The sequence below is a fragment of the Agelaius tricolor genome, unplaced genomic scaffold (genome assembly GCF_023055355.1).
Source record: "Agelaius tricolor isolate 1412-34295 unplaced genomic scaffold, bAgeTri1.0.p SCAF_21, whole genome shotgun sequence".
NCBI lineage: Eukaryota > Metazoa > Chordata > Aves > Passeriformes > Icteridae > Agelaius > Agelaius tricolor.
The window spans coordinates 1079919-1085713 of record NW_027269281.1 but is presented as its reverse complement, the minus strand read 5'-3'; positions in this window follow the sequence as shown (position 1 = coordinate 1085713).

Sequence of the window (5795 nt, the reverse complement as noted above, 5' to 3'; positions counted from 1 at the left end):
TGTTTTCTATAAGTTTGGAAGCTGCCCACAATATACCAGTGTGGTGCGGTTCAATTCTTCGCCTTTGAGAAGCTGCCACTCTCTCCATCTCCCTGAGGCGAAGATACCCCTTAGTCGCGCAAAGAGCATTGTGCCTGTCGCTGTGATCTCCCGGCAGCTGCTTGTGCCGAAAGATGCCCAGGACAGCCGCTTACCTTGGGAGAGCTCCTTATCTCCGTCTTCTGCCTCCCTTCTCGTTTAACACTTAGCAAAAAGCTTTTCCAATATGTCTTGCATGGAGAAACTGTGCCAGAACTTTAAATATCCCCAATCTTGTTCAAGAGGTTTCGAGGAGGTCTCCAGAGTGTTTAGCAAGAAGCAATAAAGCGTTGTCCAAAACCCCTTTTTACCAATACAATGTGAGTGGAAAATACAGGAGAGAGGTAAAATACTGTTTTCTATAAGTTTGGAAGCTGCCCACACTACACAAGTGTGGTGCGGCTTAATTCTTCGCCTTTTGGAAGCTACCGCTCTCTCCGTCTCCCGGAGGCGAAAAAGCAGCTTGTTCGCGCAAAGAGCATTGTGCCTGTCGCTGTGATCTCCGGGCAGCTGCTTGTGCCGAATGATGCCCAGGACGGCCACTAAGGTTCGGAGACCTCCTTATCTCTGTCTTCTGCCTCCCTTCTCGTTTAACACTTTAGCAAAAAGCTTTTCCACTCTGGTTTCCAAGGAAAAACTCTGCCAGTACTGAAAATATCCCCAAACTTTTTCTAGAAGTTTCAAGGAGGTGTGCAGAGTGTTTAGCAAGAAGCAATATAGAGTTGTCCAAAACTCCCTTTTACCAATAAAATGTGAGTGGAAAATATAGGAGAGGGGTAAAATACGGTTTTCTATAAGTTTGGAAGCTGCCCACAATATACCAGTGTTGTGCGGTTCAATTCTTCGCCTTTGAGAAGCTGCCACTCTCTCCATCTCCCTGAGGCGAAGAAGCAGCTTCTTCGCGCAAATAGCATGGTGCCGGTTCAGTGAACTCCGGAGAGCGGCTTGTGCCGAAGGACTCCCAGAACAGCCACTTAGCTTCGGAGAGCTCCTTATCTCCGTCTTTGCCTCGCTTCTCGTTTAAAACTTTGCAAAACGCTTTTCCACTATGGCGTGCAAGGAGAAACTTTGCCAGTTCCGAAAACATCCCCAATCTTATTCTAGAAGTTTCAAAGAGGTCTGCAGCGTGTTTCGCAAGAAGCAATATAAAGTTGTGCAAAACCCCTTTTTACCAATACAATGTGAGTGGAAAATACAGGAGAGAGGTAAAATACTGTTTTCTATAAGTTTGGAAGCTGCCCACAATATACCCGTGTGGTGCGGTTCAATTCTTCGCCTTTGAGAAGCTGCCACTCTCTCCATCTCCCTGAGGCGAAGATACCCCTTAGTCGCGCAAAGAGCATTGTGCCTGTCGCTGTGATCACCCGGCAGCTGCTTGTGCCGAAAGATGCCCAGGACAGCCGCTTACCTTGGGAGAGCTCCTTATCTCCGTCTTCTGCCTCCCTTCTCGTTTAACACTTAGCAAAAAGCTTTTCCAATATGTCTTGCATGGAGAAACTGTGCCAGAACTTTAAATATCCCCAATCTTGTTCAAGAGGTTTCGAGGAGGTCTCCAGAGTGTTTAGCAAGAAGCAATAAAGCGTTGTCCAAAACCCCTTTTTACCAATACAATGTGAGTGGAAAATACAGGAGAGAGGTAAAATACTGTTTTCTATAAGTTTGGAAGCTGCCCACACTACACAAGTGTGGTGCGGCTTAATTCTTCGCCTTTTGGAAGCTACCGCTCTCTCCGTCTCCCGGAGGCGAAAAAGCAGCTTGTTCGCGCAAAGAGCATTGTGCCTGTCGCTGTGATCTCCGGGCAGCTGCTTGTGCCGAATGATGCCCAGGACGGCCACTAAGGTTCGGAGACCTCCTTATCTCTGTCTTCTGCCTCCCTTCTCGTTTAACACTTTAGCAAAAAGCTTTTCCACTCTGGTTTCCAAGGAAAAACTCTGCCAGTACTGAAAATATCCCCAAACTTTTTCTAGAAGTTTCAGGGAGGTGTGCAGAGTGTTTAGCAAGAAGCAATATAGAGTTGTCCAAAACTCCCTTTTACCAATAAAATGTGAGTGGAAAATACAGGAGAGGGGTAAAATACGGTTTTCTATAAGTTTGGAAGCTGCCCACAATATACCAGTGTTGTGCGGTTCAATTCTTCGCCTTTGAGAAGCTGCCACTCTCTCCATCTCCCTGAGGCGAAGAAGCAGCTTCTTCGCGCAAATAGCATGGTGCCGGTTCAGTGAACTCCGGAGAGCGGCTTGTGCCGAAGGACTCCCAGAACTGCCACTTAGCTTCGGAGACCTCCTTATCTCTGTCTTCTGCCTCTTTTGTCGACTAACACTTATCAAAAAGCTTTTCCACTATGTCTTGAAGGTAGAAACTGTGCCAGTACTGAAAACATCCCCAATCTTGTTCGTAAAGTTACAAGGAGGTCTGCAGAGAGTTTAGAAAGAAGCAATATAGAGTTGTCCAAAACTCCCTTTTACCAATATAATGTGAGTGGAAAATACAGGAGAGTGGTAAATATTGTTCTCTCTAAGTTTGGAAGCTGCCCATATTATACCAGTGTTGTGCGGCTTGCTTCGTCGCCTTTTGGAAGCTGCCGCTCTCTCCGTCTCCCGGAGGCGAAGAAGCAGCTTCTTCGCGCAAATAGCATGGTGCCGGTTCAGTGAACTCCGGAGAGCGGCTTGTGCCGAAGGACTCCCAGAACAGCCACTTAGCTTCGGAGAGCTCCTTATCTCCGTCTTTGCCTCGCTTATGGTTTAAAAATTTGCAAAACGCTTTTCCACTATGGCCTGCAAGGAGAAATTTTCCGGTTCCGAAAACATCCCCAATCTTGTTCTAGAAGTTTCAAAGAGGTCTGCAGCGTGTTTCGCAAGAAGCAATATAAAGTTGTGCAAAACCTCTTTTTACCAATACAATGTGAGTGGAAAATACAGGAGAGAGGTAAAATACTGTTTTCTATAAGTTTGGAAGCTGCCCACAATATACCAGTGTGGTGCGGTTCAATTCTTCGCCTTTGAGAAGCTGCCACTCTCTCCATCTCCCTGAGGCGAAGATACGGCTTCGTCGCGCAAAGAGCATTGTGCCTGTCGCTGTGATCTCCGGGCAGCTGCTTGTGCCGAATGATGCCCAGGACCGCCACTTAGGTTCGGAGACCTCCTTATTTCTGTCTTCTGCCTCCCTTCTCGTTTAACATTTTAGCAAAAAGCTTTTCCACTATGGTTTCCAAGGAAAAACTCTGCCAGTACTGAAAATATCCCCAAACTTTTTCTAGAAGTTTCAAGGAGGTGTGCAGAGTGTTTAGCAAGAAGCAATATAGAGTTGTCCACAACACCCTTTTACCAATAAAATGTGAGTGGAAAATACAGGAGAGGGGTAAAATACGGTTTTCTATAAGTTTGGAAGCTGCCCACACTATAAAGGTGTGGTGCGGCTCAATTCTTCGCCTTTCGGAATCTGCCGCTCTCTCCGTCTCCCGGCGGCGACCAAGCGGCTTCGTCGCGCAAAGAGCTTTGTGCCGGTCGCGGTTAGCTCCGGGCAGCTGCTTGTGCCGAAAGATGCTCAGGACAGCCACTTAGCTTCTGAGAGCTCTGTATCACCGTCTTCTGCCTCTTTTGTTGCCTAACACTTAGCAAAAAGCTTTTCCACTATGGCCTGCTAGGAGAAACTGTGCCAGTACTGAAAATATCCCCAATCTTGTTCAAGAGGTTTCGAGGAGGTCTCCAGAGTGTTTAGCAAGAAGCAATATAGAGATGTCCAAAAATTTTTTTACCAATAAGATGTGAGTGGAAAATGCAAGAGCGTGGTAAAGTACTGTTTTCTATAAGTTTGGAAGCTGAATACTATCTACCGCTGTGGTGCGGCTTGGTTCTTGGCCTTTTGGAAGCTGCCGCTATCTCCATCTCCAGGAGGCGAAAAAGCGGCTTCTTCGCGCAAACAGCATTGTACCGGCAGCGGTTAGCTCCGGGCAGCGGCTTCTGCCGAAATATTCCCGGGACAGCCACTTAGCTTCGGAGAGCTGCTTATCTCCGTCTTTGCCTCGCTTCTCGTTTAAAACTTTGCAAAACGCTTTTCCACTATGGCGTGCAAGGAGAAACTTTGCCAGTTCCGAAAACATCCCCAATCTTGTTCTAGAAGTTTCAAAGAGGTCTGCAGCGTGTTTCGCAAGAAGCAATATAAAGTTGTGCAAAACCCCTTTTTACCAATACAATGTGAGTGGAAAATACAGGAGAGAGGTAAAATACTGTTTTCTATAAGTTTGGAAGCTGCCCACAATATACCCGTGTGGTGCGGTTCAATTCTTCGCCTTTGAGAAGCTGCCACTCTCTCCATCTCCCTGAGGCGAAGATACCCCTTAGTCGCGCAAAGAGCATTGTGCCTGTCGCTGTGATCTCCCGGCAGCTGCTTGTGCCGAAAGATGCCCAGGACAGCCGCTTACCTTGGGAGAGCTCCTTATCTCCGTCTTCTGCCTCCCTTCTCGTTTAACACTTAGCAAAAAGCTTTTCCAATATGTCTTGCATGGAGAAACTGTGCCAGAACTTTAAATATCCCCAATCTTGTTCAAGAGGTTTCGAGGAGGTCTCCAGAGTGTTTAGCAAGAAGCAATAAAGCGTTGTCCAAAACCCCTTTTTACCAATACAATGTGAGTGGAAAATACAGGAGAGAGGTAAAATACTGTTTTCTATAAGTTTGGAAGCTGCCCACACTACACAAGTGTGGTGCGGCTTAATTCTTCGCCTTTTGGAAGCTACCGCTCTCTCCGTCTCCCGGAGGCGAAAAAGCAGCTTGTTGGCGCAAAGAGCATTGTGCCTGTCGCTGTGATCTCCGGGCAGCTGCTTGTGCCGAATGATGCCCAGGACGGCCACTAAGGTTCGGAGACCTCCTTATCTCTGTCTTCTGCCTCCCTTCTCGTTTAACACTTTAGCAAAAAGCTTTTCCACTCTGGTTTCCAAGGAAAAACTCTGCCAGTACTGAAAATATCCCCAAACTTTTTCTAGAAGTTTCAAGGAGGTGTGCAGAGTGTTTAGCAAGAAGCAATATAGAGTTGTCCAAAACTCCCTTTTACCAATAAAATGTGAGTGGAAAATACAGGAGAGGGGTAAAATACGGTTTTCTATAAGTTTGGAAGCTGCCCACAATATACCAGTGTTGTGCGGTTCAATTCTTCGCCTTTGAGAAGCTGCCACTCTCTCCATCTCCCTGAGGCGAAGAAGCAGCTTCTTCGCGCAAATAGCATGGTGCCGGTTCAGTGAACTCCGGAGAGCGGCTTGTGCCGAAGGACTCCCAGAACAGCCACTTAGCTTCGGAGAGCTCCTTATCTCCGTCTTTGCCTCGCTTCTCGTTTAATACTTTAGCAAAAAGCTTTTCCACTATGGCGTGCAAGGAGAAACTGTGCCAGTACTGAAAATATCTCCAATCTTGTTCAAGAGGTTTCAAGGAGGTCTGCAGAGTGTTTAGAAAGAAGCAATATAGAGTTGTCCAAAACTCCCTTTTACCAATATAATGTGAGTGGAAAATACAGGAGAGTGGTAAATACTGTTCTTTCTATATGTTTGGAAGCTGCCCACAATATACCATTGTGGTGCGGCTTGCTTCGTCGCCTTTTGGAAGCTGCCGCTCTCTCCGTCTCCCGGAGGCGAAGAAGCCGCTTCTTCGCGCACATAGCATTTTGCCGGTTCAGTGAACTCCGGAGAGCGGCTTGTGCCGAAGGACTCCCAGAACAGCCACTTAGCTTC